Genomic DNA, 15,300 nt, shown 5'->3' with positions numbered 1-15,300 from the left:
GCCCATTTCCTGTTTTATAGACAGCTGTCTTCTGTGTCCTAACATGGTGGAAGGGACACGGGAGCTCTCCAGAGCCTCTTTTATAAGGGCATTAATCTCATTCATGAGGGCTCTGTCTTGATGACCTCATCACCTCCTAAAGGCTCCAGCTCCAAATATCATCACATTGGGGATCAGGATTTCAAAACATGAACCTTGAGGGGGAAGACAACATTTAGTCTATAGCAGTTCCTAAGTCTACCAAAACAGCATGGGAAGGCAAGAGAGAGTATCCATAGAAGGCTTAGGCAGAAGACATGTCTTTATTTCTCTTTTCTGGGCAGTGCTACAAAAAAGAGAAAATCACAAAGGGTAGAGGGTGAAGTTACCACCCAGGAAAAGGCATTACTAACTCTCAAAGTTGGTAAGGGCTATTCTTGTCTATGAGGGAAGTATTAAGACCCTAAATCTCTAATTACACAGCAATTTAAACATGTAAGTTCAATGATCCCAGGTCTCTCTCTGTGAATTCATATAAAATCACTTAATATTAATATTTTCATCATTTGTCCCAAGCTGCTACTGCTAACGGAGACTTCTGGTTCCTTGCAAGATTCCTCAAAAAGGTAATGGAAAGTGTGGAATTAGATAGTAGTGAAGGTTTCACAACATTAAGAATATACTAAAAGTCACAACTGTACACTTTAAAATTATTAAAACGGTGAATTTTACATTATGTAAATTTTATCTAAAAAAAAAAATTCCCTAAAAACATTTTCAAAACTCAAAGGATGTTTTTAAAATGCTTACAAAAAGAGTCCAACACTCTTGCTCACTTCTGGCTTCTACTACATGTCACTGCTTTTCAACTTTTAAAAAATCTAAATAATAAAATAATTCAGACATGCAGAAAACTGCACAAAATATCCACCATCCAGAATCATATCACCACCAAAAATCAAGAATTATTAACATTTTGCCATTTTCAGATTATTTTCACTTAAGTTTTTTTCCATTAAAAATCAAATGTAACTTACAGTTGAAGACTTTTCCCATCTCATTCTCTGCTCTCTCCAAAGACAGCGATTTTTCTGAAACTGTTATGCTTCCCTTCTGTAACACATTTAAAAATATTAACCACCTGTAAGTTTTTTCACAGATTGTATACAATACCATTTCACAAGTTTAATTTTTTTTTCTAAACATCTTTATTGGAGTATAATTGCTTTACAGTGTTGTGATAGTTTCTGCTGTATAACAAAGTGAACCAGCTATATGCATACGTATGTCCCCATATACCCTCCTTCTTGCGTCTCCCTCCCACCCTCCTTATCCCAACCCTCTAGGTGGTCGCAAAGCACCGAGCTGATCACCCTGTGCTACGCGGCTGCTTCCCACTAGCGATCTATTTTACATTTGGTAGTGTATATATGTCAATGCTACTCTCTTACTTTGCATCAGCTTACCCTTCCCCCTCCCTGTGTCCTCAAGTCCATTCTCTATGTCTGTGTCTTTATTCCTGTTCTGCCCCTAGGTTCATCAGAACCATTCTTCTTTTAGATTCGCTACATATGTGTTAGCATACGGTATTTGTTTTTCTCTTTCTGACTTACTTCACTCTGTATGACAGACTCTAGGTCCATCCACCTCACTAAAAACAACTCAATTTTGTTTCTTTTTATGGCTGAGTAATATTCCATTGTATGTATGTGCCACATCTTCTTTATCCATTCATCCGATGATGGACACTTAGGTTGTTTCCATCTCCTGGCTATTGTAAATACAGCTGCAATGAACATTTTGGTACATGACTCTTTTTGAATTATGGTTTCTCAGGGTGTATGCCCAGTAGTGGGATTGCTGGGTCATATGGTAGTTCTGTTGCAGTGTTTTAAGGAGCCTCCATACTGTTCTCCATAGTGGCTGTACCAATTCACATTCCCACCAGCAGTGCAAGAGTGTTCCCTTTTCTCCACACCCTCTCCAGCATTTATCGTTTCTAGATTTTTTGATGATGGCCATTCTGACCGGTGTGAGATGATATCTCATTGTAGTTTTGATTTGCATTTCTCTAATGATTAGTGATGTTGAGCATTCTTTCATGTGTTTGTTGGCAATCTGTATATCTTCTTTGGAGAAATGTCTATTTAGTTCTTCTGCCCATTTTTGGATTGGGTTGTTTGTTTTTTTGTTATTGAGCTGCATGAGCTGCTTGTAAATTTTGGAGATTAATCCTTTGTCAGTTGCTTCATTTGCAAATATTTTCTCCCATTCTGAGGGTTGCCTTTTGGTCTTGTTTACGGTTTTCTTTGCTGTGCAAAAGCTTTGAAGTTTCATTAGGTCCCATTTGTTTATTTTTGTTTTTATTTCCATTTCTCTAAGAGGTGGGTCAAAAAGGATCTTGCTGTGATTTATGTGTTCTGCCTATGTTTTCCTCTAAGAGTTTGATAGTGTCTGGCCTTACATTTAGGTCTTTAATCCATATTGAGCTTATTTTTGTGTATGGTGTTAGGGAGTGTTCTAATCTCATACTTTTACATGTACCTGTCCGGTTTTCCCAGCACCACTTATTGAAGAGGCTGTCCTTTCTCCACTGTACATTCCTGCCTCCTTTATCAAAGATAAGATGGCCATATGTGTGTGGGTTTATCTCTGGGCTTTCTATCCTGTTCCATTGATCTATCTTTCTGTTTTTGTGCCAGTACCATACTGTCTTGATTACTGTAGCTCTGTAGTATAGTCTGAAGTCAGGGAGCCTGATTCCTCCAGCTCTGTTTTAAGTTCTCAAGATTGCTTTGGCTATTCTTTTGTGTTTCCATACAAATAGTGAAATTATTTGTTCTAGTTCTGTGAAAAATGCCAGTGGTAGTTTGATAGGGATTGCATTGAATCTGTAGATTGCTTTGGGTAGTAGAGTCATTTTCACAATGTTGATTCTTCCAATCCAAGAACATGGTATATCTCTCCATCTATTTGTATCATCTTTAATTTCTTTCATCAGTGTCTTATAATTTTCTGCATACAGGTCTTTTGTCTCCTTAGGTAAGTTTATTCCTAGATATTTTATTCTTTTTGTTGCAATGGTAAATGGGAGTGTTTTCTAAATTTCACTTTCAGATTTTTCATCATTAGTGTATAGGAATGCCAGAGATTTCTGTGCATTAATTTTGTATCCTGCTACTTTACCAAATTCATTGATTAGCTCTAGTAGTTTTCTGGTAGCATCTTTAGGATTCTCTATGTATAGTATCATGTCATCTGCAAACAGTGACAGCCTTACTTCTTCTTTTCCGATTTGGATTCCTTTTATTTCCTTTTCTTCTCTGATTGCTGTGGCTAAAACTTCCAAAACTATGTTGAATAAGAGTGGTGAGAGTGGGCAACCTTGTCTTGTTCCTGATCTTAGTGGAAATGCTTTCAGTTTTTCACCATTGAGGACAATGTTGGCTGTGGGTTTGTCATATATGGCCTTTATTATGTTGAGCAAAGTTCCTTCTATGCCTAGTTTCTGCAGGGTTTTTATCATAAATGGGTGTTGAATTTTGTGGAAAGCTTTCTCTGCATCTATGGAGATTATCATATGGTTTTTCTCCAATTTGTTAATATGGTGTATCACTTTGATTGATTTGCGTATATTGAAGAATCCTTGCATTCCTGGAATAAACCCCACTTGATCATGGTGTATGATCCTTTTAATGTGCTGTTGGATTCTGTTTGCTAGTATTTTGTTGAGGATTTTTGCATCTATGTTCATCAGTGATATTGGCCTGTAGTTTTCTTTCTTTGTGACATCCTTGTCTGGTTTTGTTATCAGGGTGATGGTGGCCTCGTAGAATGAGTTTGAGAGTGTTCCTCCCTCTGCTATATTTTGGAAGAGTTTCAGAAGGATAGGTGTTATCTCTTCTCTAAATGTTTGACAGAATTCGCCTGTGAAACCATCTGGTCCTGGGCTTTTGTTGGAAGATTTTTAATCACAGTTTCAATTTCAGTGCTTGTGATTGGTCTGTTCATATTTTCTATTTCTTCCTCATTCAGTCTTAATGATGCACAGCTTTGCAGTCCTTGTGATGCCAGAAGGAGAAGATTCTCTCCTCTGTGTAACACTCAGGTGCTGGTAGAGGGACAAGCAGTTCCCTGGGCCTAAAGATGATTCTTTCAGTGTTCTCCACATTGGAGTAGGTATCAGCCACTGGTCTGTACTCCGACCAACTGCTCCTCTCCTACCCTCAGGTCCTGTTGCTGACTCTCACTGGACCAGATTTTTCTTATCTAAAGATAAATTCGATTTCAGACTCCCTGTCATTCCTTCCAACCAAGCTACAGCTAGCGCCCATCCTTCCCTCCAGTCAGCATCCCCACCCACCTCCAGAAGACTCAGCAGATGCAAAGAGATACCTGAGCAGGGGCAAGGGTTAGGTGGAGAGGGGTGTCACTTCACTATGATTGTGGACTTGCCCACTCTCTGCTCTAGCCCACCAAGACCCACTGGTCTGTACCAAAAACAGAGCAAATCAAACATGTGATATAAATTTTGTTTTAAAAGAATATATTAAAATTTTTGTTTCAAATGGAGCTGTTGTCTATGTAGTAATGAAATCATCCATTAGTTCTCTGTTCATGAAAGATATAAATATAATGACAACAGAAGACCTGACTCTGGGTTCCACCTTTACAAGGCCTTAAATCAGCATTCCAAGTTAGAATGTTAAGTCTAAATAATGTGTGAATATCCACAATTAAGGAACTAATCTGTGTGGGGACCGCTTCTACTTACTTGGTAAAGACAAACTTCTTCAACATTATTTATTTATAACGTATGTACATTAAAACTCACCCATTCTTGAGGCACATACAGTTCTATGAGTTTTAACACATCTGGATCACACAAGCATGATGATCAGAACAGACAGTGCCATCATTCCCCAAGTTCCCTTGTGCTACCTCTTATAATCATATCTTTCCCCAACCTCGTAAGCCCAGCAGCCACTGATCTGTTTCCATTACTATAGCTTTGCCTTTTCTAGAATATCATATAAAGCAATTGTACAGTGTGTACTTTTTTGAGACTAGCTTGTTTCACTTAGCAGAATACATGTGAAGTTCATCCATGGTGTCACAGGTATCAGTAGTTTGCTTCTGCTTAATGCTGAGTAATATTCCATTGCATGAATTTATTATAGTTTGTTTAGTCTTTTACCTGTTGAAGAAAGTTTGGGTTGTTTCTAGTTTGGGGTGATCATAAGTAATGCTGCCTAAATATTTTTGTAGAAGTTTTTTTGTGAATGTAAGTGTTCATTTCTCTCTGGTAAATACCCAGGAGTGAGACTGCTGATGATAATGGTGAGCGTACATTCAACCTCACAAGAAACCACTAAACCATTTTCTAGAGTGGCTGTGCCCCAAGCAATGTAGGAAAGTCCCCAGAGCTCCTCACCCCTGCCAGACCTTGAGAGTGCCAATTTTGGAGTATTTTGTTACTATATGTTTTAAAATTAGACATTCTATAATAGGTGTGTATAGTATGGATAGTAATTAAGCACACAAAAAGATGCTGAACATCATTAATCATTATGAAAATGCAAATCAAGCTCTTCTAACACTCTCATGAAAAGGGTATTAGGTTTCACACTAAAGAGACAAAAAATATTTCTTTCCAGGAGGTAAACAGTATAGCAATGTTGGCAGTATGACTCTCAACTTGATGGTCTGTGGATGCGAGAGGAAAACAAGGAGATTCAACAAAGATTCTGGAAGAATGCCTGGTCCAAAAATAAGAAAATACACTCCATGGTGTGCTAAAAGTCACTTGCTGGGTATCTCTAATCTGTTGTTGGAAATGGGGTGGAGAATTGATTTCCCAATAATGGATTTTTTTTTTTTTTTTTTTTTTGCAGCGGGCCTCTCACTGTTGTGGCCTCTCCCGTTGCGGAGCACAGGCTGTGGGCGTGCAGGCTCAGCGGCCATGGCTCACGAGCTCAGCCGCTCCGCGGCATGTGGGATCCTCCCGGACCGGGGCACGAACCCGTGTCCCCTGCATCGGCAGGCGGACCCTCAACCACTGCGCCACCAGGGAAGCCCCCCAATAATAGATTTTTGACAGTTGTTAACAACAACAAAAAAGGTATTACATTTGCAGTTGAAAAGTGTAACTTTTCTGTGCTGTCTGAAAATTCAATGGTCCCTTCACTACAGGAAACAATGTGTTACATACAGATAAATAGAGGGAAACTGAAGTATTGGGCATCAGTCCCACCAAAGGGTTCCATAAAATTGAGAGAGACCCTTCATGGTTTGTACTGATATAAGTGCCAGAAACTTGAGGTGGATTTATAGCCACAGACTTAAAATCCTGCCAGGAGACCTTGCCTCCTATCAGTTACCCTCCCCCAACAAGTTCCTCTGTTCCCCTGGCCTTCTCTAGTTTCCCCTCGGCACTTTGGAATTATGAACATTATTCTCTCCCTACTTGCTTCCTCCTGAGACTTGAAGGACTCTCAATTCCAGGCCTCCTGATCTCTCCTCTTCTTTTGTATCTCATCCCGCCTCCAACTCTCCCCAAACCTTAGCCTCAGGCTTTGAGTCAAGGACACTTCCCACTGTCAGCCAGGCAAGCCTTGCCAACGCTGAAGGGGCTATTTTTCTCTTTGTGGCCTCTGAAGGCCCTCACAGAGCTCCTCCAATTTTGCCTTCCTCCACTGATGATTTCATCTCAATTTGTTGTCAGCCCTAAAGACATGTTTCTCAACTTTGAGCCTTGGCAGCACTGTTAGCTAAACTCCACAAGTCACATTTGAGTCTCATTTGAGTTACTTTTCTTTTCCTCCAGATTACAGTAAGTTTTCAATTAGTTTCTTCCTAACTTATTTCATACCTTTCTCAGCTATCTTTGATCACTTCTGTGCCAATATACGCTATGGATTATTTATTTAAAGTCATTTAATTCTAATCCTAAATTGAGGGCCCTACTGTTCAATAAATGATAAATGCAATAAGAATGCTTCCGTTTTCCATTTGCTTCATTATAGGGTCATTTCAATGGTACACTGCATTAGGAAGGTTCTTTGGAGTCAATTATTTTGATCTATTCTTTCTGGAAATAAGAGCTAACATTCTTTAAGAGGAAGGATGGCCTGAGAGAATTTATGATAAAAGGTTGGCACTCCAAGCACAGACACGTTCTAGTCCTAATTCTGTTGTTGACTCATGACAGGACCTCAAAAAAACCATCTAGAAATACATTACCTTTTAAGTGAGGATGAACTGCCTCTCAGGTTTCAGTTGAGGAATAAACTGCTAAATCACTTCCCTAACATATTGTGTTTTGTAGCTCATCCATTGTCAGGAACCTGAGCTAAAAAACAGGGAAATGGCTCTCTGGATATGATCACACATCACTCATAGGTTGAGTCAATTGTTCTAGGCAACAGAACTCACGCATGGAGCTTAGAAAAGAAATTTTAACTAAATCATAAATGAGTCAATTCTTTCAGGCAACAGAACTTACACATAGAAACTTTAAAAAGTTTTATCTAAAATGTGTTAGCTAAATTTCAGTTTAGCATAACTTATGATGTTACAAAATTGGGTTAATCTAGCCTGGAGCCCATACGGCCAAAAGAATTTAAGGATATTTCTCCTTGTACCACTGACACTGTAATTAATGAACAGATGATTTAATACCTATCTTGCTAATAGACTGTAAGTGCCATCAAAGCAGAGTTGGTGTCCTGTTGTGTTCCACATATATCTGTTAAATGAATAAGTGAAAAATGACTTTTTAATTAAACAACCAAAATATGCTTTAAAAGTAAAACTCATTATCAGGATTTTGCTTTGTCAGGGATTCCAAAATACTCAGGAGTTGAACATTCAATTCTACTTGTCAAGTGTTGTTGGCACAGCTGACAACTACCATTTGGTGTGTGCAGGCAGGCACAGATCTTTTTAGAGGCAGTTGGTCTTATCTTTAGTGAGATGGAAGGTTTCTGGGTTTTTTGTTTTTTAATTTTTTTTTGGTGTTTAAGTGTTCTAAGTGGAATTTATATAGCCTACAAATGTTGAACCTGAGGTATAAAAATATAAATAAAAGACTCTATTTACATAGGCTAATTAGATTGGAGGTCTGAATTGGGTTAGGTTCACAGAATTGAATCATCAATAAAAATACACCCATGCCCCTCAATCTGGCCTCTAATCACTCTTGTAGGTGGAAGCACCTAATTTTTTTCCAATGTGCACTTAAGTATACACAACAGCAATAGTCTCTGCCTACCTCCAGAGTTTTGTTGTATTGTGCCACTGGAACTACACAGGAATCCAACTGTAGCTACTGAGTTCCCTCTGGACATAGCTAAGGCTCTGTTGCAAGTGGATCATTACACAAGGATCGGAGCTAGACTTGTTTCAATCTCATTGCTGTAGTAGTTGCTGACTTGGCAGCTCAGGAATAACCTCTTCTGTGGTAATCTGTAATGGCAATCCCATATCAAAACAGAATCTTCACTTTGTTGTATACTAATCTCCAAGACATTCTCTCACCTTCCTCAAATGCCTGTCAGGCAGGTGGCTCAGTTTTTCCCTCTGCCACCATCTTCCCTTTCATCTTCATAATAAGTTTTGATAACTCTGGCCTAAATCACATCTAAATTGTGATCCCCAATTTAGAGATCAAAATTATTAAAAACTGCTTCAGATCCTGAACCTCAAACTCCAGTATGTGAAGTGTCATTCACGTTGAGATATAAAGAATGAATAAAATCAGAGAGCCCAAAGGAATAACAATTGAGGGAAAGGGATCTGCATCTCTAAAGAATCACCAATGAATGAAAGAGAGCCCTGCTCTCTTAAGAAGCTGAAAGACACTCAACATAGCAGGGTAAAGATGAGGGAGTAGAATCAAGCGTTTAAAGAGGAAGACAGTGCAGGGCATTGGGAGCCTTAGAAGTCACACTAAGGAGTTTGAACCTTATCTCAAAGCTATTGAGGGATTTCTCGCAGGGCTGTAGCAAGATAAAATTTATAATTTTGGAAAGATCAATCTGGCTCACATATAGAGTAGGGATTTAAGGGAAATTAAGACATGTGGCCAAGAGACCTATAGGAGGATGTTGTAGAAATCTGGGAAAGACATGTTTGCCTGAACATGGGCAGTAGGAATGGGGAGAAATGGATGAATGGATGAATCAGGAAGGATTCCAGGTAGGAGAAATGGCAAGCTTTAGTAATAAATAGAATCAAAGGGTAAGGGAGAGGGACCTGCTAAGACTGACTCTCAGGTATGTAGTTTAGGCAGTTGGATGGTGGAAGGTGGTTAATTTGACTTTAGAGAAGTTTGAAGTACCTGTCAGAAATCCACGCAGAAGTACTAGTAAGACATTTAAACAGCTGTATCTGGCTATTAAAAATAGAAGGGTTTGCTGTAGCTTGGAAATATGTCTGTACATAGGCAGAGGGAGAGGGGGAGAGGGGGAGAGAAAGAGAGAGAAAGAGAGACAGAATATTTGTCTTAGCCTTAGTTCTCCAGAAAGTAGAACTCAGGCAAAAGTTTCTGTGCTACTACGTTTTCAGCAAGTACAATCGAATGAAAGCATGAGTTGAAAAAGGGAAATGAGTCAAGGAAGAAAGAAAGACTAATAGGAGTTTGCTTTACCCAGCTGGTTGTTGCTTAATATCAAATTGGACTATTTTTCAGGAGACTGGAGAGCAGCACTGTATGGGGGAGGAGTGAAAGGGAAGAAAAATATATCAACCTCAAATCATAGCTCCCACCTCCCATTGGTCAAAGGTTTGCCCCAGTGACTTTAACTTTCCACCTTTCTCACCCTCCAATACATACATCTCCTCCACTTCTGGGTTCCTCCTTGCATAGGTGACCACTAGGATTTTTGTGGTATCTGATGAGTCACTGGCCATAAGGAAGCCCCAGATTGGGAGGCAAGAGGCACAGAGTGGGCATGAGGCAAGGCACTGCAGGTCACACCCATGTGAAGTCAGTAGTGTAGCAGCTGGCAAAGCCCACCCAGAGTTGGTCACTACAGAGTGGCAGGGCTGAAAAAATTGGGCAAGGACTTCAGAGACAGGTGAAGTCAAGAAGGCTTAAGCTGGTTTATAAAAAGTGTCTGTACACTCTAGGACAGAATGTAGCAAACACCATAACTAGAGGGATGGGCAGAGGAAAATAAGTGGTAAAGGATATTAAAAAGGCTGACAAACTACTAGAAAGGTGGGGGTGAGGGAGGGCTTGAAGGTGGGGAGTGGCAAGCAAATACAGCAAAATGAGTCATTCCACAAGTTTTTCCCCTTCTGCACTACTGCTAACAATGATCCCTCTTCTTAAAGTATCTTCCCCCTCAGTTTCACTGCTAACCTTGTAATTTTATCCACTTGGCAAATAATGAATTACTTCTGCACTGAAAAAGTCTTTTATTATCTTTCTCCAACCAAACCAGAGGTCATTTCCCCTCTTCAGCCCACTTACAGTACTTGCAAGACCTTTCCCTTTGGGCTATTGCTACCTATGTATGTGTTGTAAACTCCTGGTTATCTCCTCCACTGCTGTGCCAGTCCTACAGGACCTAGGGATCCTTGTTGATTGTGGATTATTTGAAGGATGAAATCATCATTGAAAAGCTGCACTTAGAGGTTCTCTAGCTAATATGTCAAAGGACTGAATGTCATAAAGACAATTCCCTGAAGCTCAGACTCTTAAGTGAACAGTAAGTTGTCTGGGTCAGGAAGTTAGATGAACTGGGCTTTACTGCCTTCATCTTCCTGTCTCACTTTTTGTCTTTCTCCTTTTGCCACCTTCTTTTCTCTACTCTGTCCCCACATACATACTCATTCCCCATCATTTTCTTTCTTCCTTCTTCATAGCTATCTCTCATTCTCTCTTCACTTCCTTTTTAGCCCATCTGTCCCTTCTCCTTCCCCTTTTCCCTTCCCATTTTTAGACTGTTTATTAAGCACCTATTACGTGTAAGACACTCAAAAGGAATCAAATTACTGACCTCAAGGAAAAGAAAATCTAACTAAGCAAATGGAACACAGACATGTTATTATAGTCCTTCAGTAAGTGTCTGGAACATGCCTCCTACTATTTCTGCTGTCCCTTCTCCCTCGCCTGGCCACCGTTATTGGTCTCCAATTCCTAACAACAACAGCTCATTTTCAACTGGCCATTAAAATGCACTGTAGCTTTGGGTTTGCAACCTTGGGACTCAACTACAAGCAGGGCCAGCTCTACTATTTGCCAGCACAGTAACCATTGGCCAATTCAGCCTTGGCTTCCTCACTGGCAAAGCTGAAATAACAATAGTGTTTCTTTCTTAGGACTATTGTTAGATTTAGAGGTAATGTATATAAAGCACATAACAGAGTATCTGATACAGAAGTACTGCTCAATAAACAGAATGCTATGCTAATGATAACCATCATAATATATCGCATAGTGCTGAGTCATATTTTACACTTTATGTTTGGAAACCATATTTGAGATTAATGCTTTATTGCTGTTAAAAGTAATGCACAACTAAATGAAGTTGCTTATATACCACACGGTTTTTGATAGGGGCTGGGGTGGGTAGGGGACTTACCCGTTCTATGGGAACCGGCATAGAAGCATTTTACCTGAATATGGATGAGTGAGAGGCAATATCCCATTCTTTATCCCCTTAACCTCCCACCCTTTCCCTTCCAATGACTAGGGAAAGTATGCCTTCTCAAATAAAAAGGGAGAGTCTGTTTTCCTTAGGTTTAAATTTAGTTCCATGCTATAAATTTCTAACTCTACCCTGGGACATGGGCTGCTTTCTGTTAAGAAGATCCCATGAAAGGGTCAGGCTAATGTTTTCTCCAGAACTGTGTTTTTGGTATGCTATTGGCACTGACAGTCCCTATGGTTACACACTCTGTTAGCCAGAGCACTTCCTATGAGCAAGCAGAAGAGTAGGAATCAGAGAGGAGGTGGTGGGCAAATGCCCAGCAAGCAGTCTTGTCAAGAGACAGTAATGGGGTAGGAATGAGAGATGAAAGAATGGCTTGTGAAACAGAGACAAGCAAAGGCGGGAGGAATAATGACCAGGCTTAAAAGGACTCTGGAAATAAAGGGAAAAAGAAAGAATTTACCATAAAAGAACATCAGGGTAAAAATACAATAATTATTAATACAAAGATGGATCACAATGAACTTTAAGCTCCTAAATTATTATGTGGAGAAGGAAGAATATTTATTTTGTGAATTTAAGGCATTTGGAGTTATTTCATAGCTCCAAATATTTTTTGCATTAAAATTTGGAATTCAAATCTGATGATACAGATTCCCCTACAACTCCTAGTCCAGAGAAATGGCTCTTCAGCTTTTTGGAGCCATGAGATGCTTTTAAAAATCTGATGAGAGTTGTGGGCCCTCCTCAGAAAAAACCCACACTTATAAACAAAACATTACACACAGAATTTTATTCATTTATGCATATGGACATGATAAAGCTTATTCATGGACTCCAATATTCTCAGATAAAGTAACTGGAATAACATCTTTTACTCTCATTTGACTGATGTCTTAGATAAAAGAAATCATCATTTTCAGAAAGGAATCACGATATTCTCAGAGGGTAAATAATGGGAAGGACAGAAAGTTTACTTAGTCCCAAACTTTAAGTAACTTTAATATAACATTAACAAGGCTTTCAGATTGACTTGGCAACCTCTGCTTAAGTGTTTTCTATAAGGGTCTGAATTGTGTCCAGTAAAGTGAAACCTGTACATTTCAGCTGACCTACTTTATGTACATTGCTTGCCTGGTCAGAGGCACAGGGTCTTCAGAGATAAGAGGCAGGGCAGAAAGAAAGGGGGACGGAGAGGGACTGTGCATTGGAGAAAGATTTACAAACCTATTGTATATGGTGAATAAATGATAAACACAAGAAATTCAGAGAATTAAAATCAGGAAATCTCCAAAACATACAATTGACTTGATATAAGGGCTCTGTAGAACATAAACCTTAAGACTCAAAAGTGAGATTATTTTTTAACATCTTTATTGGAGTATAATTGCTTTAGTGTTAATTGTGTTAGTTTTTGCTTTATAACAAAATGAATTAGCTATACATATATATATATATATATATCCTCATATCTCTTCCCTCTTGCATCTCCCTCCCTCCCACTCTCCCTATCCCACCCCTCTAGATGGTCACAAAGCACCGAGCTGATCTCCCTGTGCTATGCGGCTGCTTCCCACTAGCTATCTATTTTACATTTGGTAGGGTATATATGTACATGCCACTCTCTCACTTCGTCCCAGCTTACCCTTCCCCCTCGCCATGTCCTCAAGTCCATTTTCTAGTAGGTCTACATCTTTATTCCCGTTTTGCCCCTAGGTTCTTCATGACTTTTTTTTTTTTTTAGATTCCATATATATGTTATGTTACCATGCAGTATTTGCTTTGAAGAAACACGAATTACTAAATGAAATGTAGGATTCTAGGTTGGATCCTAGAACAAAAATAGTTAATCAATGGAAGAACTGGGGAAATCTGAATAAAGTCTATGGTTTAGTGAATAGTATTATGCCAAGGTTAATTTATCAATTTTCATAAATATGGTCCTATAAGATGTTGAGATTGGGGAAGTTGAGTACTATCTTTGCAACACTTCTGTAAAGCTAAAATCCAAACTGAGAGGTTAAAAAACTTTTTTAAAAAGAATCCTAAATGGAGGAACTAAAATAGATCTTGAAAAAAAATCATCAAATCTTCAAATATGATTTTAGAAAACTAAGTGCTGACCCATCCCACTTTGAAAGAAAGACTCCACCTGGTCCCTCAGTAAGTCTACTCTCCCATTTCATCTCCCTGATTACCATAGTCCTCCTTTACATTTACCTTGGTATCCCTCTGACCAGGTTTCTTTTCTCTCATGGGGAAAGCAAAATGCTTGGATGACCATGATTTACCCTTTCATATTTTTGAGTTAGTGCTTCTATTTCCTGGAGCAAAAAAGATTCCTTTTTAACCTTTTTCAGAAATTAAGGTAACCTAGCACTTAATCGTTTCCGTGCTGTTCAAATTTGTTTCAAAATGACAGTTTGTCCTAAGATCCTATCTATGCACACTCAGTTTAATTAGGTGGGAAAATATCTAACATGTTATTAAATGGATGACTTGGAATGTGAGCAGTCGAGGAAGAAAATACTGCTTTTTCAATGTTTAAGCAATATATTGTCTGGCTTACTAAAAACAGATCCATTGAACATTTCTATGCAATCCAATATAACAAATGTTTATTGAGAGTCTTTTATGAGCCATGTGCTGAGCTGAGTGATGGGAAAACAAGGCTGACTAAAATGAAATCCCTGACTTCAAGGAGACTCCATTTGGGGGAGAACACAGAGAGGAAAAGAGTTAATTTCAATGAATTAAGTGCTATCAGAGAAGTACATATAGGGTCTCATGGGATTGTACGAGAAAGGTGTAGGGACTATGGTCAAATGCACGTTTAATCATTCTTTTGCCCAGTGTTAAAACACCTGTAAAACAGATTAAAATGGTGTCTTTCCCGTGGCTTTTTTTAAAAAACAGACGCTTTTTCCCTACACACAAAGGATCTTTAAATTGTTCTACACTAGACACAATGCACCTATGATATGCCATTTTCTGTGAAACACATGGTTGCATTTTTGTCTAACACGTTATTTTCCCTATGACTATTTATCATCTGCTCTATGTTTGTCTAATGAACAAAAAGTGTGAGGCAATGAAATAAACCTCAGCAAAACAATGAAAAGGCAACCATGCATCATCGATTTAGCAGGGTAAAAAAGGAACAAATAAAAAGAACATAGAGACTCAGTTGCTTCTGAATACCAGGAAAAGGCATCTGTGTTTCTCAACAAGTTAATAGCACCAACTGTGCCAACTAGCTGGAACCACTGAGGAAAAAAAAAGTCAGCCAGAATTTAACACAAAAAAACTATTCAGCTGTATTCAGGTGCTCCAACAGTATGCAGTCAATCAAGAAGCCAACAAAGCAGCCATAATAAGATTTCCCATGTGTCCATACACAGTAATTTCTCCTACCACCACCACTAATTCAACCAAGGAAAATACATTAATATTTTAATATAATGGATAAAAATCTGGAACTACTATTCATGTATCTATGGGATTTTGTTATGGCCACTCTGGATGCCACAACAAAATACCACAGACTAGGCAGATTAAATAGAAATTTATTTCTCACAGTTTTGAAGGCTAAGTCCAAGATCAAGGTGCTGGGAAGGAAGGTTTCATTCTGAGGCCTCTTCTCTTGGTTTGTAGGCAGCTG

The 15,300-nt window shown here is 38.9% G+C and overlaps 1 long non-coding RNA gene across 6 annotated transcripts in view; it reads right to left on the bottom strand.

The window, feature by feature from the left end:
• The window catches only part of LOC132593625 (uncharacterized), a 475,128-nt gene that overhangs the window by 403,010 nt on the left and 56,818 nt on the right, over nucleotides 1-15,300 (bottom strand). For all 6 annotated transcript variants that reach the window (XR_009559337.1, XR_009559340.1, XR_009559339.1 and 3 more), the window contains exon 2: nucleotides 1,017-1,092. This is a non-coding gene — a long non-coding RNA (uncharacterized lncRNA). The remainder of the gene's footprint in view (nucleotides 1-1,016; nucleotides 1,093-15,300) is intronic.

Source organism: Globicephala melas, chromosome 16 (genome assembly GCF_963455315.2).
Source record: "Globicephala melas chromosome 16, mGloMel1.2, whole genome shotgun sequence".
NCBI classification, from domain to species: Eukaryota; Metazoa; Chordata; class Mammalia; order Artiodactyla; family Delphinidae; genus Globicephala; species Globicephala melas.
This window is presented reverse-complemented; position numbering and strand designations above follow the sequence as displayed.